Raw genomic sequence first — 17,668 nt, 5'->3', positions numbered from 1 at the left:
AGCTGCTTTCTCCCTCAGCTTATAAGGCAAGCTTCCGGCCATGGATCAGTCTTCCTGGCCCTTGTCTCTGCTGTCCTTGGGTGTTAGTCTCATATTATGATATTTTATATGCCACAAATGAGTGCAGTCCTTCTATGTCTGTCCCTCTCTTTCTGACTCATTTCTCTTAGCATGATACTCTCCATGACCATCCACTTATAAGCAAATTTCATGACTTCCTTTTCTAACAGCTGCACAGTATTCCATTGTGTCAACGTACCAAAGTTTCTTTAACCAGTTGTCTGTTCTCGGGCAGTCGGCTTGTTTCTAGATTCTGGCTATTGTGAACAACGTTGCAATGAACATACAGGTGCAGATGTCATTTCTACTGCACTGAACTAAATTAAGATAACAAAATCAAACTGAACCCTGGAACATTTCCCTGATTTTCAAATCACAGTTCCTACTACCTGTCTCTTTCAGTGGTTCACCAACATCCCTATTGATTGTGTCTAGATTAGAAGACTTGGTCCTTATCTCTCAAGCCTTGCCTACTACAATTTCTTACCATTGTAGTCAGTGACCAAAATGTTCATTCAGATGCTCAAGTTAGAATTCAGGGACCATTATCATGCCCTCGCTTCACACACATGCAACCATGAGCCAGTAAAGCCAGATTAACTTGAATTTATTCCCTTCCCTGTCTTCCTAGTCTCAGGTTTCTCAATTTAGCACCATAGACCTTTGGGATTAGATAGTTCTTTGTTGCAGGGGACTTCCTGAGCATTGTAGACTGCGTGGTAAATACCCCTGGGCTGAAGCTACCAGATACCAGTAGCACTCCCCCCTGAATATCCAGCTGTGATGGCACCATTTAATGTCCCTGGATGGAACTGGAAGGTGTCATGTTAACTGAAGTAAGTCAGAGAGAGAGCAGGACAATGGCCTAATGCATCTATGGTATAGAGAGAATCAAAACAAGGAATGAGATAAACCCTTGGGCTTGGATTATAAAACTGAGATTACCAAGCAGAGGGAGAGAGTGGAAGCAGGGGATGAAGAGTGACATATGACATAGATAATAAGGTATAAGATAGTGGCAGAGGGTTTGGGCACTGTGGTGGAAGTGAAGCAGACTAACTGTGGACATCAAGACCATAAATGTTAATAATACTGTAACAACTATGTTATGAAACTACATAACATGACAATGATAATAAAAATAATTGAAGGGGAAAATGATGGATCATAATATAAAAAAAATCATCTCAGAAGATAAGAATTTCACCTACGCAGCCTGCAGTTCAGTTCTGTGTTCAATAACCCAACACTTCTTGATCTACAAGGCACAGTAGACAGCACCACACCTTGAGGAAGTCAGGAGCAGTTACATAAAAATAAGAATACTGCCTCGATCACCCTTGACCCCAGAGTATAGGGAGAAAGATAGAGAGGATGGAAATAAAGGGAGAAATAAGAGCAAGTAGAAAAGAAGTAACAGGGGGTAGGGGTCAAGGGCCTCTGTGATGTAGAGAAGTGGTATAGCCAGATACACAAACCACAAAACCAACAATACTGGAAATATGAGATCCAAACTACAACAACCAAGCCTAAAAATGTGCCTTTCAATGAGGCAGGCTGCAGGCTGGGAGAGCACCTGGGAACATTTGTGGAGAGAAGCTGGCACTGATGATGGGACTGGTGCTAGAACTAGCAATAACTTTGTCAATGATGGTCACTGTCACTGTCACTGTCCTCCCGTTGTTCATCGATTTGCTCGAGGGGGCCCAGTAACATCTCCATTGTGACACTTGTTACTGTGTTTGGCATATCGAATACGTCACGGGGAGCTTGCCAGGCTTTGCCGTGCAGGCAAGATACTCTCAGTAGCTTGCCGGGCTCTCTGAGAGGGGTGGAGGAATCGAACTCGGGTCGGCCATGTTGGGTACTTGCAAGGCAAATGCCCTACCCACTGCGCTATATGAAAACAACTTCATATACAGATATAAGCAATTAAGATTTTTGTTTCTTTGTCTTGGGGCCATACAAGGCAATGCCCAGGGGTTACTCCTGGATTTTCACTCAAGGATTATTACTGTAGTGCTCAGGGGATTATATGGGATTCCAGGGTTCAAACACAGGTTGACTGCATGCAAGGCAAGCACCCTACCCTCTGTGCTATCTCTCTGGATCCAAGAGATTAAGATTTTTTTTAAAAGAGTACCTCATAATCTTTTCTTGGAACAAAATATTAAAAAATAATAAGAGGCCAGAGCAAGATTCAGTGGCTAAAAATATCTGCCTTGCAGGAGGCCTGGAGTTTAGTTCTGGTACCAGGCTCACCCGTGTATCCAGCGAGATATTCCTGGAGCTGCAACAGGGCATAGACCTCTGTGATCTCTAGTGCAGTCGGGTGTGTACATAGCTGAAGTGTGGACCAAGTGTGTGAGCTCTACAACCAAGCATGTCCAATCTTGGATGTCATCGCAATAATACCAGCAGCTACATGAACAGAAGAGGGCAAAATTTTTTTTTATTTTACTCTCTCTCTCTCTCTCTCTCTCTCTCTCTCTCTCTCTCTGTCTCTGTCTCTCTCTCTTTATTGAATCATCGTGAGAGAAAAACATTTTAAATGAAGAGCAAGAGCTGGTCTTTCCAGGGTCAACAGACTGGAGTGTATGGTTTGCATGCAAGAGGACTGGGTTCAAACCCCAGCACCACATGGTCCCCTCAGGCACTGCCAGACTGCCAAAAATGATCCCCAGCACAGAGCCAGTAGTAGCCTGAGCACACATATGTACGCAAACACACACACACAAACACACACACACGCACGAGTTAGAGGCTAGGGATATGCATAGCTCAAGTAGTATAGCACATGTCTACCATGTGCAAAGCCCTGAAATCTGACCCCTGCACTATTTGACATGAACCCTATAAAAACATGAAGTTTGGGGCTGGAGCAATAGCACAGCGGGTAGGACATTTGCCTTGCACACGGCTGACCCGGGTTCGATTTCCACCATCCCATATGGTCCCCTGAGCACTGCCAGGGGTAATTCCTGAGCACAGAGCCAGGAGTAACCCCTGTGCATTGCTGGGTGACCCAAAAAGAAAAAAAAACATGAAGTTACATCTTTCCTTATCATTTTGTCCAATCTGTTTTTCTGGGGGTCTGAAGGAGGATAAGAATTAGGAGTGAGCCGTAAAAAGGATAGGAGGACAGGGAATTGAAATTGGACAGTCTCTTGAAGCGCCCACCACCTTTCTTCTCTCCTTAATGTGCTGAATTTCTTGGGGCTGTGACTTCTAGGCAGAGGGCAAAGCTTCATTCTCTTCTTGCCGGGTGTGATGAAAAATGCAGTTATAGGATCTATGGCAGTGAACTGAACTGCTTGGCAAATGTTAAGTGTAGCATCTGAGAGAACTTAATTCCCATCTGGGAAAATAACTTTCAATAACTGTCCTCCTACCTAATGCTTTCTTCATCAGATCTTTGTTTCTCTGAGCTGATTATCACCAAGTCATTACTTCTCCTGACAGTTAGGTTTCCAAAGTTCAATATGAAAATGTGTTCTTTTCATGAGCTGACAGTTCAAAATACATCATCCCCTCCAAGTGTTCTCCAATCGTACTGTCAGTTTTGAGTTTCTCACTCAAGAATGGTTTCTGAAACAAGTGCTGTATTCATCGTTTTATTTCCAGGGTTCTACAGAGGACTCATTTCTTTCTCACTTCAAAAATACTATATGCATTCTAGAAAAAGGTGTTCTTGAGGCTGGAGTTCAGGTTTTGTATTTGAAGGTGAGGCACACCGTGGACAAGTATGCTGAAATTTGAATCTTGGAGCAGGGAAAAGTTAGTTAAAAATATTAATTCCATTCACGGGGCTGGAGCAATAGCACACCAGGTAGGGCATTTGCCTTGCACGCAGACAACCCAGGTTCGATTCCCAGCATCCCATATGGTCCCCTGAGCACTGCCAAGAGTAATTCCTGAGTGCAGAGCCAGGAGTAACCCTTGAACATTGCTAGGTGTGACCCAAAAAGAAAAAAAAATTAATTCCATTCACTTGTTTCTTTCATTCCAAAGAGGGCTGGTCTGTCTATGCTACTGACCCCAACTATTCAGTGGCTAATTGAGAAGCTTTTACTATAATGTCTTTGGGGTGCCAGCATGTAGATATCAATGTAGTGGGAAGGCTCACATAGATTCTACAGTGCTGGTATCAGGGGTGAAACTCCAGCTGCATTCAGCCACTTTCTGGCTGTATGTCCTGGAGAAGGCTACTTATTCTTTCTCTATCCCTTCCTTCCTCCCTCCCTCCCTCCCTCTCCCCCTTCTCTCTCTCTCTCTCTCTCTCTCTCTCTCTCACTCTCTCTCTCTCTCCTCTCCCTCCTCTGTCATGGTCTTCATCCACAAAATGGAAATTAATAACTGTAAAGGGTTTAGAATAGAGGCCGGAATATACTAAACAAATGTCAGACCTCTTAAAAAGCAGACATTTAAAAATGACTAATGATTGGTAATAATTATGCTTAAATTCACTAAATTGGTTTCTGGCTAAAATGAAATGGAATTTAATAAATAATATTCTGGGAACTGCCTATGATTCTAACTCCATAAAACAGCACTCTGAATTCAGCACCCATCATATGTCCAATGGGTGTCTGTTAATTAGACATAAAAAATAATCCATAAAACATATAATTTACTTCAATTAAAAACTAAATGAAACAACTATTTAAAAATTGCAGTTTCTCTATTTTCAGGATCCAGGGTAAAGAATTCCAGAATTCAAAATTTTCATACCATTTATTTATTTTTTCAATATTAGTCTCTGTTAAATGTCAAACACTCTTGGGGCTGGAGTGATAGCACAGTGGGTAGGGCGTTTGCCTTACATATGGCTGACCCGGGTTAGATTCCCAGCATTCCATATGATCCCCTGAGCATCGCCAGGAGTAATTCCTGAGTGCAGATCCAGGAATAACCCCTGTGCATTGCTAGGTGTGACCCAAAGAGCAAAAAAAAAAAAAAAAAAGTCAAACACTCTTGTTTGTTTGCTTGCTTGTTTGGGGCCATACCCGACAGTGTTCGGGGCTTTTTTTTTTTTTCTTTTTGGAGCAAACTAAAAAGTAACAGGGGTTACTCCTGGCTCTGCACTCAGAAATTACCTCTGGCGGTCCTCGGGGGACCATATGGGATGCTGGGAATCGAACCTGGGTTGGCCGCATGCAAGGCAAACGCCCTACCCACTGTGTATCGCTTCAGCCCCTTCAGGGCTTTCTTCTGTCTCTGCTCCAGGCTCACTCCTGGTGGTGCCTGGAAGAGCATATACATGCAGAGCCAGGTATCAAATATAGGTTGACTGCAAGCAAGGAAAATGCCTTACCTGCTGTATTATCTCTCTGGCTCTCATAAACTTAAGAACCATCTATTGAAAATCACCTAAGTATCAGGCTGAAGCAACAGGACAGCAGGTAGGGCACTTACCTGGCATTCAGTCGACCCAGGTTTGATTCCCAGCATTCCATATGGTCCTGAGCACCCCCAGGAGTATTAAAAAATAATTACATATCCAGGCAAGGGAAACAGCTGGAGAGTACTAAAAATGGACAAGCCATATTTGGGACAAGGACATTGGCAGGCCAGATCAGAACACTGGCCAGGCTGTGTAAGGAGGGGTGCCAGCTACTGTCTCTATTAAACCTTTTAATTTGAAAACAAAAGCAAAGTTATACTCTGACAGCAAATTCAGCTCTGATGGCTCAACCAGTGAGAGACAAGAAAAAATCCCAGTTTCCCTGCCTGCCACATAAACACTCAACAATACATGTATTTTGATTGCCTCTGAAGAAAGCTACGAAGTAAGTTTGGGGCATAGGACATTTTCTGTGTTGTTCTGGGAAGGACCATGTGATGCTTTGGGGGAATCGAGGACCAAAAGATGGTGTTTCCACAGTTAATGAGAAAGCGGAAGGGCAGTGCTTTTCACACTGGATGGTTACATGTGAACAACCTTAATGAAAGACTGGGAACTGTTCAGGGGAGAGGAGGGGTTAGAACGTGGGTTTTTAAAGGAACCCTCATTCACTGATGGTGAGAATGTAAACTAGTTCAGCTTTTATGGAAAAGCACATGAAGATGGCTCAAAAAATAAAGAAAAAACGATGACCATGATTCAACAATTTCAATCTTGGCATCTCTCCTAAGCACTCAAAAACATTAATTAATTCAAAGGCTCTATCTATATCTATGCTCACTTCAGCACTAGGTATAATAGGCAAGTTCTGCAAACAGACCAAAATGCCCAATGACAGATGAGTGGATAAAGACGTGGTATATCTATACACACAATGCAGTACTAGTTGACTGTAAGAAAAGAAGAAATCGGGGCTGGAGCGACAGCACAGTGGGTAGGGCATTTGCCTTGCACGCAGCCAACATGGCCAACACAGGTTCGATTCCCAGCATCCCATATGGTCCCCTGAGCACCGCCAGGAGCAATTCCTGAGTGCATGAGCCAGGAGTAACCCATGAGCATCGCCGGGTGTGACCCAAAAAGAAAAAAAAAAATTAAAAAATTTAAAAAAAAAAGAAAAGAAGAAATCTTGCCATTTGCTGTAACTTGGATGGAACCAGCGGGGGTCATATTAAGCAAAATTAGAGGGGAAAGGAGAAACACAGATGATCTCACTCATATGGTATGTGTCTGCGTGTGTACATATAAGCAGAGGGAGGTATAGCATCTAATGGCAATAACTTCTTGGACTTTGAAGAAAGCACAGGTTACCAAGCGGGGGCGGGGGAGTGACAGGGAGGGAGGGGGACCAGAAGTTATAACAATGAACAGTCGATGCAAACACCCTGGCTGGAGACTTGCTTCTTCTGTGGTTTTATAATCGGCGGCTGCCAATGTGTTTGCTGCTTTACCTGCCATGTCTTGCTAAAAAGTGATAAAGGCGAACTTGAAATCACTCGCGTTTGAATCGGATTCAAAAGCAAGGGAGAAGATGGAGTCATCAAAGGCACTTGCAGAATCCGAGGGCTTATGAGAGATGCATGGGGCAGAAGGCGGTGTGTGATTCAACTTGCTTCTAAAACTCGGGCCAGGAGGAGTGGTCCACGGTTGGAAGCCTACCTCAAGTGCTGGGGAAGGAGACAGTTGGGAGAGAGAAGGAGCCACTATGACAAAGATGGGTTGGAAATGATCACTCTGGATAAGAACTGAGGGCTGAAAATAGGTAAGAGGAAGAAACAGGATATCCTTTCAGTATCTGTATTGCAAACGAGAGAGAGAGAGAGAGAGAGAGAGAGAGAGAGAGAGAGAGAGAGAGAGAGAGAGAAACGTGGTAGGAAATGTGCACAGTTGAAGGAATGGGTATTGGAATACTGTAGGACTGAAACCCAACCATGAACAGCTTTGTAACTCTGTATCTCACAGCGATTTGATAAAAATAAATAAATAAACATGTTTTTAAGTCTAACGTGATCATAGCCAATCCCTCCTTCCATCACTCTCGCTCCCCCCAAAGTTTACCTTGCTCCTAACTGATACAGCATAATCACTGCTCCCTACTGGAAGCATCTCCTTCATTTTCAGGTCTGAAGCCACTGTCCCATTTAGTGCTCGCAGGCTACCCCCATGTCCAGATGAGACGGGCTGGCCAGCTCACATGTGTGAAACTATTCGATCTGACAGCGCTAAGAGATTTCATCAAGAGGTAAATGAAAATTCTCCACGGTGATTCAATAAAAAAAATTTAAAAAAAAAGAAAATTCCGATAAGTCAGGAAAAATGCCAAAGGTATAGCTTTTTAAGTGTCTGGAAGAGTTGGACTCCATCAATCCTCCTATTCAATGCATGGTCTGTTTTAGGCACAGTTTTCAGGCTGGCAGCATTTCCATCATTCCCAGTGGTAGGCTTTGTCCTGTGACTCTAAGGATTCAGAATCAGGGTACCAGAGGGACTATAGCAGGGAAGGTGTTCACAGAGAGCAGAGGCAGGAGTAACCCCTGAGCATTGCTGGGTTCGGCTCCAAAACCAATCATCAAAACCAAATAAAAACAAAAAGAATGCAACATCTCTGGCTTTGAAATACCCGTAGCACTGATCCTCACATACATGCAAACACACACACACACACACACACACACACACACACACACACACACACACCAGTGAAGACCAAAGTATCTCCCTATATATGGGGGCACAGGAGCACTGGGATAGGGTGTTTTGGATGAACAATCCTTGGAATGCCCTGGCATCACTCTTCCAGGAGGCCACTGTGGCTGCTTTGCAGGACCAGGCCTGCTCAGCACGAAGATGAAACTACCTGCAAGGTTCCAGGATGTGAGTCCTCCAATGCCCAAAACAAAGGTCTTGTTTGACTGCACTGGGGACTTTCACCAGTGGGAAGGAAAAGGCATGTGACACAAGCCAACCTCATAATGGTACCAACATAAAATGATATTTATTTTGGGGGGTAGAGCTATCTTACAGCAGGTCCCTTGCATGTGGCTGACGCAGGTTTGATCCCCAGCATCCTCAGAGTCTGCCAGGAGCTTAGAAAGCAACAAATCGCCCCAAATAGCTCATGTTTGACTGGTCTGAACCAGGACTCAAGCAAAAATGACAGGAGCAGGAGAGAAAGCGCAAAGGGATAATAGTGCTTATGCTTTGAATGTTGGAGGCCTCTGGCTTGATTTTGCCCCTAGCCACCATTGGGAGGGATCTCAAACACTGAGCAGACAGGAGTAACCCCCGAGCACTGCTTGCTGTAGCCGACAAACAAAAACAAAATGAGCCTTGAGTACATGGGTAAAGCGCTTGCCTTGCACATGGATGACCCGGGTTCGATCCCTGAAATTGCATATGGTTCCCCCAAACTCTGTCAGGAGGAATTTCTGAGTGCAGAGCCAAGAGTAACCCCTGAGCACTGCTTGGTGTGGCCCCCAAACCAAAATCAAGAAAAGTTAAAAAAAATTAAATGATACTTATTTCATTGTGTTTATTGTGCAGGAGAGAGGTCACTCTAGCAGTGTTTGATGGGTATGAGGGCTACACCCACCGGGCTCTGGGGGCTGTGGAGGGCTGTGGGGTGTTGGGCTGAGGAGCACCCAAGGCCTCACACACGCAGGGTCTGTGCCCTCAGCCCATTTATTGAACAGGTTGAACACTGATATGGTTCAAATTCATATCCCAAAGGAGGCAGACTCAGAAAAGCGTCCTCCAGTTCAAGATTCTTACTGTCTGCTTTTCTCCAGACCCAGTCAAAAGTTAGGACAACCAGTTCCCTGTGTCTTCCCACAGACAATTTATAAAAGAGCTTGAATTAAATGAATGCTTCCTCTTCGATCACACTATCTCTGAGTCATGTCTTGCTCATGTGCACCAAGTCACAGAGACGTCTTCCGTGTACTGTGGTTCAGGACTGGCATCCCTCCCCGCCAGCTCCTCACTGACAAGGATTCCATCCCAGGCTCTGGGACTCAGTGCAGCCACGGCCTGAACAAGCAGAACAGGATGGAATGCACTGAACCCTTGGGTCAAGGATCCAGTCCAGAGCACGGTCTTTCCTTGCAGAACATTCTAGATGCTCTTATCAAAGGGGCTGTCACGTGAGCTCAGGGTGTTCGTGCCAAAGGTCAGTGACTGCCACATCCAGGGCAGGCAGCTGCCATCATAAAAAGCAGAATCTTAGGCCCGAGAGATAGCACAGGGGTTAAAATACTTGCTTTGCATGTGGTTGGCTCCAGTTCAGTCTCTGGCAACCCTGAACACCAACCAGGACGCGTCAGCACAGAGTCAGGAATACTCGCTGAGCACTTCTCAGTAGCCTATGACCCTCCCCCACAAAAGCCAAGAAGTATCTTTGTTCTTTGAGCAAAAAAGCTCAGACTAGAACAAAAGTAGTAGAGGGAGGTGGGCGCCAGGGGGTGGGGGGGGGGGGAAGAAGGGGACAGAGCAAGAGTACAACTTATCAGGTATTTGTCTTGCATGTGGCCAACCCTGGTTTGATGCCCAGCATCCTAATGGTCCTCTGAGCCCCGCCAGGAGTGATCCCTGAGCACAGAGCCAGGAGTAAGTCTGACCACCACCAGGTGTAGCCCCAGAACCAAAACAAACAATACCAGCAAAACAAATGGTAAACAAATGGTGGCAGTCAATTTCCCATGCGTGTCCACGCTCAGGTGAGAAAGCATCATTAATTCTAATGGGCAAGTCACACAACTAAGGAATGACATGGCTGGAGATTTTAATCACCTGCCTGACAAAGAACTGGGACATGTGATTAAACCACACGTACAGATATTTGTTTGGGAGGGTTAGGGAATAAGGGATGAGCAATTTCTTCACAGAAAATGTGTGCTTTAACTCCGGCATCAATGATTTACCCAAGATTAAACCTTTATTATTGTTTCTTTTGACACGCAAATTTTGACACGCAAATTTCTTTTGACACGCAAATTTCTTTTGACACGCAAATTTTGACACGCAAATTTCTTTTGACACGCAAATTCGTGAAGCGTTCCATATTTTTAACATGGCCGACCCGAGTTCGATTCCTCCGCCCCTCTCGGAGAGCCCGGCAAGCTACCGAGAGTATTCGATATGCCAGACACAGTAACAACAAAGTCTCCAATGGAGACGTTACTGGGCCCGCTTGAGCAAATCCACGATCAACGGGAGGGCCTTTACTTTACTTTACTTTTATTGTTTCTTTTTGGTGTGTGTGGTGGTGGGGTGTGTTTGGGTTATACTCAGAGGTGCTCAGGGCTTACTCCTGTCTTTGTGCTCAGGGATCATTCCTGGCAGGGCTCAAGGAACCATTAGGATGCTGGGCATCAAACCAGACTTATGGTTCCCAGCCATCAAGCTAATATTCAGAAACATTACTACATATACATAATATAATTATATAAGTGTAATATAAATTATAGAGTTTATTATGGTATATATTGTGATTCCAATAACTCTGATATCGAACAACAAAACAAACACGGTCCTCCCGTTGTTCATCGATTTGCTCGAGCAGGCCCAGTAACGTCTCCATTTTGAGACTTGTTGTTACTGTGTTTGGCATATCGAATACGTCACGGGTAGCTTGCCAGGCTCTGCCGCACAGGTGAGATACTCTCAGTAGCTTGCCAGGCTCTCCGAGAGGGGTGGAGGAATTGAACTCTGCTCAGCCGGGTTGGCTGTGCGCAAGGCAAATGCCCTATCACTGTGCTATCGCTCCAGCCCAACTCTGACATCATTCTTCCCAAATCATATAATTAAATAAATCAGAACTAATTAGAAGGCCCTCCTGTTGATCATCGATTTGCTCAAGCGGGCCCAGTAACGTCTCCATTGGAGACTTTGTCGTTACTGTGTCTGGCATATCGAATACTCTCGTAGCTTGCCGGGCTCTCTGAGAGGGGCGGAGGAATCGAACTCGGGTTGGCCATGTTGGCTGCCTGCAAGGCAGACGCCCTACCCACTGTGCTATCGCTCCTACAATTAAATAGATTTATTTAATTAAAACTTATGGTGCTAGGGGTAGCGGCAAGAGGAGGATCACGTACAATGAAGATCAACTGGGGTCAGCTGCATTACAGGTCAAATGCCCTAACCCTTGGACTATCTCTCCAGCCTAAGAGTAAACCACTATTAAAGTACAATTCCGTCCTACTTTTGATTCCTTCTTAATTTTTACTTTGCTAAAAACAACAACAATGATAAAATAACTCTCCCTTAAACTTCTCTAGTTCTCAGTTTCATGGTGGAAAATGACTGATGGTCTGGAAAACTTCACTATAAACTGAACTACCATATATATCCTCATAGCACTGATATCTAAACCAACCAGTATGGTACCTCGTGGCCATATTGAACTGTGCTGTTCAATGGGGCATCCGTTAGTTATGCACATATATGCTTATTTATATTTAACTAAACTTGAAATAAAAAAATTCATTCCTTATAAAATAACATAAGCTGAGACTAATACCCAAGGAGAGTAGAGACAAGGACCAGGAATATTGCTTCATAGTTGGAAGCCTGCCTCATGGCAGCTGGGATAGAGAAGGGATCACTAAATCAATGATGGTTGAAGGGATCGTTCGGGATGGGAGATGTGTGCTGAAAGTAGATAAAGGACCAAACATGATGGCCTCTCAGTATCTGTATCGCAAACCATAATGCCCCAAAGTAGAGAGAGAGTAAGAAGGAAATTGTCTGTCATAGAGGCAGGGGGAGGAGGGATATCGGGAACATTGGTGATGGGAAATGTACACTAGTGGAAAGGTGGATGTTCAATCATTATATGTAACTGAAACTCAAACATGACAGCTTTCTAACTGAATCTCATGGCGATTCAATTAAAAAAAAATTCATTTCTCAGACATACTGGCCACATTTCCATGCTCAACAGTCATCCACATCTTGCAGCTACTGTACTAATGCAGTTTACAGAACATTTCATCATTGCCAAAAGTTCTAATGAGCTTAAAAGCAGCAGTCTAAAGAGTTACTTAATCCAGCACTCAAAGCAAGCTCTCATGTAAACGCATTCCACTTCCAAAACTGCCTCAGCACTGACCCTTGACTTGGTCTTGGTCTTGGTCTTGGTCTTGGCCACGCTTCTTGTCCCTCAAAAAAAATCACATTCACCCCTGATTTTTTTTGGGTCCCACCCGGCAATGCACAGGGGTTACTCCTGGTTCTGCATTCAGGAACTACTCCTGGCGATGCTCAGGGGCCCATATGGGATGCTGGGGTTCGAACTCGGGTTGGCTACGTGCAAGGCAAACACCCTATCCCCTGTGCTATATTGCTTCAACCCTCACCCTTGATTTTCTGTGTTAAGCAAATTCTCTGTCACAGGGACACTGCACCAATGTATGAGTTAGTGACAAAGCATTTTTTTTCCTGACAAAATCATGACAAAGTCAACAAGACAACGATGAAAGTTTCATTCCAGCAAAATACTGTACTGATGAAGAAGGCCAAGTAAAAGACTTTCCCCCGTAGGTGACTGTATTGAGCTTAGGGCAAGTCAGGATTTGCAGGGAAACTTAAGTGAAATGTCGCTTGTCTTGGACTTGATACCAACTTGGGTCCTCATTTCATTTTTTTTCACCTGGGCTTCGATAATTCTTTCTTCTGAAATTATATGGACATATGGCCTTTCATATGTTTTTTATCCATAGATAGTTTTGAATTTTGCTTTTGTCTTTGGGGGCTCACTCCTGGCTCTGGTTTCAGGGATCACTCTGAAGGGGCCCAGGTGACCATATGGGGTGCCTGAGAAGGAATCAGGGTCAAGTACCTGACCTGCTATACTGTTTCTCCAGTGGTAGCACTATAGGACTGTCCTCCCATTGTTCATCAATTTGCTCGAGCGGGCACCAGTAACGTGTCCATTGTGAGACTTGTTGTTAATGTTTTTGGCATATTGAGTACGCCATGGGCAGCTTGCCAGGCTCTGCCGTGGGGGCGGGATACTCTCAGTAGCTTGCCGGGCTCTCCGAGAGGGGCGGAGGAATCAAACCTGGGTTGGCCGCATGCAAGGCAAATGCCCTACCCGCTGTGCTATCGCTCCAGTGGTATTTTCAAAAATTTTAAAATCAGTTGACAACGTTTAGAGTCTAGGCTATTTCATACCAAAACCCATATCACTGGTTTCTTGACAAATCTGGGGATCTGGCAGCCCACTGTGAGCACTGGAGCCTGCAGAGCTCGGTCAGCTGGAGTTGGAGTTCCCTGGCATGACTTCACTGTGGGAGCCGGCAGCGCCCTATACTGTGGTTAAGTCTCCCCTGGTACTGCCACTTCCTCCTTACCTGCAGGCCACCAGTGTTTAGAACTCCGGTAGAAGACACTCAATAAATAAATGGAGACCGGAAATTCTATATTCCATATAGAATTATGTAGAGATTCTAAATTATAAGCTCTGTAAACACAGCCCAGCAGCCCTTCATGGATAACATGTCCGTGAGAAGCAGCTGAAATAAAAATTCTGACTTCCACCGCGAGTGGAAACATTAGCTTCACCCCACTGACTTGAGCAATTTGCAATTTGCCCTGCTGGGGTTGTCATCAACTCTTCCTGGATGAGGGGACTGGTCGTCTAGAAGAACAAAAAGCAGCCGGTCTAAATCATCACGTGCAGAGTCCAGACTCAGTCTCACACTGGTCCAGGAAACAGGGAAGTCTGTGCTGTGACTGAGCGTGGCTACAGCCTCTCGGTGCATTAGGGACAAGAAGCAAACTATGAACCAACAGTTTAACTTTCATGCATTCAGCTTTTTCCCTTTTCCAAATCCTTTCATATATATTACTGTGTTTTAAAGGTTTTGTTTTTTTTGGGGGGGAAGGGGAATGCCCAGCGATGCTTAGGGGTTACTCCTAACCCTGTACTCAGGAGTTACTCCTGGCAGTGCACGGGAGATCATATGGGATACTGGGAATCAAACATGGGTCAGCTGTTTGCAAAGCAAATGCCCTACCACTGCACTATCACTCCGGCCCCTAAAGTTGTTTTTCATATTGCGCTACTCTCACTGTTCTAGAAGTTTCTTATAAACTCTACTGATATTCTTCCACATGCTAAGCACAGTAAACCCATCTCTCAATGTGAGGCACATAGATTGGCCTCACAGGTGAAAGTTCTATGGAGAAGAAATTGAACTTTCAGATGCTTGTAAAAGAGGCAATAATGAATGAAATGCACTGTCGCCTTAATGACATTCAACTAGCCTCTGTTATTATTCCCAGCTTTTTGCCACTTTGCAGATTTGCAAAACACAGCTGTTAGGTTAGCGTTAAGGTCATGGGTAAACTATGGTAAGCCAACTCACGCATGAAGCTGTTGGTCTAAAGTCAGCAGGAAACAAAACTGTCATTCTTTACAAATATTCACCAAACCAGGTATAAACACAGGCAGGGCAATATTTAATCCACACGTCTTCATTCTGTCTGAAAGGCTATCCCAGGAATCTTCCAGGTGGGGCTGGAGAGATAGCACAGCAGGTAGGGCGTTTGCCTTGCATGAGGCTGACCCGGGTTCGATTCCCAGCATCCCATATGGTCCCCTGAGTACAGAGCCAGGAGTAAGCCCCGTGCATTGCCAGGTGTGACCCAAAAAGAAAAAAAAAATCTTCCAGGCATCTTTAAATCCCGATTCTGGAAATTTGAACATTTTCTTTATTGGTAACCAAAGTAATGAATTTCTCACAACAAGAAAGGTAGTTAATTTGACATAAACAGTATCTTTATGAAACTCTGAACATTTTTTAAAAAGGTGTTTCTTCTCTAAAAGTGCATAAAGCATATTTTCTATCCCAGGCTTGAATTAGGCCAAGAAACAACCTCATTTACACCTGGTTTCCAGACTGAGCCTTATCCTCATTCCAGCAAACAGGGTGCTGTGTGCCTGTCTCCTGCCTTTGCCAACTCCCTTTCAGATGTCTCAAATTTCGGGGCTGGAGCGATAGTACAGCAGGAAGGGCATTATGCCTTGCATGTGGCCAACCTGGGTTCAATCCCCGGCATCCCATATGGTCCCCCAAGCACCACGAGGCGTAATTCCTGAGTACAGAGCCAGGAGTAACCCCTGGGGGTTGCTGGGTATGACCCAAAAAGCAAAAACAAAAAACAAAACCCAGGTGTCTCAAATCTCATCCTCAGTGGTTTCCCTAGCCTGACATCAACTTCTTACATCTGGGAGACGATTCATTGGCAATAGTCATTTTGATTCTCCAATTAGCCTCTCTCCTCAGTCATCCAGAACAGTTCCAGAAGGAAGGCCTTCTTGTGTGATGGAGAAGTAAACTGAACAGTTCACCTTTCAGTACAGCAATGCCTTCTCCAAGTAAGCCCCTCTCAGGGCTAACACTGGCAGAGGGCTCCAATTCAGGGACAATGCTGCCACTTTGGAGCTTTTCTTATCGAGATGGCACCTCCCTCCTCCTTTGCATACTGGCAAACCCCAAGATGTCATGATCACAGTCTCGCTACGGATATGCCTCACTAAATAGCCCCTGTGGGTCAGAATTCTGTCAAGAATCATAGTGCATCTTCGTGCTAGGGGAAAAGGCAGCTCAGACAGAGAAGGGAGCACCAAATAAAGAATGTTGGGAGGATCCGCCCAGGATGGGAGATGCATGCTGAAAGTAGACTATAGACCGAACATGATTGCCACTCAATGCCTCTCTTGCAGACCACAGCACCCAAAAGGAGAGAGAGGACAAAAGGGAATGCCCTGCCACAGAGGCGGGGTGGGATGGGAGGGATGGGGGGTGGGAGGGATACTGGGATCCATGGTGGTGGGAAATGGGCACTGGTGGAGGGATGGGTACTCGAACATTGTATAATTGAAACCCAAGCACAAAAATTTATAAGTCTACAACTGTACCTCATGGTGTTTCACTAATAAAAATTAAAAATAAATAAATAAAAGAAAAAGAAAAAAAAGAATCATAGTGCATCTGGACTGTGAATGAGAAACTGTTTCCAACTGCTCTGAAATTGGGATGAGCTGACAAGCTGATCATCTCTTTGTTGGTTTTAGTCTTGGCTGAACTCACAAGGAATCTTGAAAACATAAGGCAGGATTTGGGCTCCCTTACCAGTGTTCAAAAATAGATAATACTGTACTATATAGCCTTTGACCAGATGCGCATAGTTTATAAGATACAATATGACTCCAAACTCCTGAATATTCACCCTGCACTTTCTCTGCACAAAAAAAGGCCTTTTTGTGGGGTGGGGGAAGATGAGGGGCAGGAGGCGTGCCTGGGATCAAACCCAGGGCCTCACACAGGCTGGGCATGTACTCCGTTGCTGAGTCACATCTCTGGACTATCAGTGTCACTTTCAATGGCTCTGCTATTATTTATATTTCTGGGTTTGGCTGATTTAAAAAGTAAGAAGAAAAGATATGTCTGGGGAAAGGCCATGTTCCTCCACATTACATGCAACAGGGCTCATAGCCCATGGGTTCCATACCCTGAACATGTGGTCAGATCAGAGGGCACACATACACAATAACAGAAGTTCTCACGGGCTAGTCATTAAAGTGAAAAATGCAAAAGAAAAATTCAGACATAACAAACTTTGTCATACACAAATCTTCTATTTTTTAGAGAGAAAGAGAGCAAGAACTATTACAAGATTAAACATGGAGCAAAGATAGGGTTGAAGAGGATAAGTCAATGGGTTCGAGTTCATGGTTCTTGAGAAGGAGGTGCAGGTGCAATCCTCAGCACCACATGGTCTACCAAGCACTCCCAGGAACATCCCTCAAGCACCAAGCTGGGAATAGCTGGGTATGGCCCCCAAACAAAACCAAAAATAAATACAAAGGTAGCAAACGTTTAACATGTTACTGATTGGCTGGAAAGTGAGTTGAACGGGCTGAATGCATGTTTGGCATGGAGGAGACCTAGATTCCATTCCCACACCATATGGTCCTCGAGCACAACCTGGGCCCTAAGCATCAAGTCAGGGAAAGCTCTTGAGCATCAAGTAAAGGCCAAAGATGAAATGTTGGTACAAAGTAATGAGTCAATAAAAGGATCCATATGCTGGATCCTGAACACTGGTTACCCACAAGGGCCTTCTTAAGAATAAGAAGGGTTTTCGAACCTTCCCTCAATATCATGGTCTCATTGGTTGACTGAGAAAATGGTACCC

The 17,668-nt window shown here is 44.6% G+C and overlaps 1 protein-coding gene across 2 annotated transcripts in view; it reads right to left on the bottom strand.

The window, feature by feature from the left end:
* PIP5K1B (phosphatidylinositol-4-phosphate 5-kinase type 1 beta) overlaps positions 1–17,668 on the bottom strand; it is a 403,907-nt gene that overhangs the window by 230,023 nt on the left and 156,216 nt on the right. The gene's annotated exons all lie outside the window — the stretch shown is intronic.

This window comes from Sorex fumeus, unplaced genomic scaffold (assembly GCF_029834395.1).
Source record: "Sorex fumeus unplaced genomic scaffold, SorFum_2.1 ptg000149l, whole genome shotgun sequence".
NCBI lineage: Eukaryota > Metazoa > Chordata > Mammalia > Eulipotyphla > Soricidae > Sorex > Sorex fumeus.
Note: the sequence above shows the minus strand (reverse complement) of the source record. Positions and strands in the feature narration are given on the sequence as shown.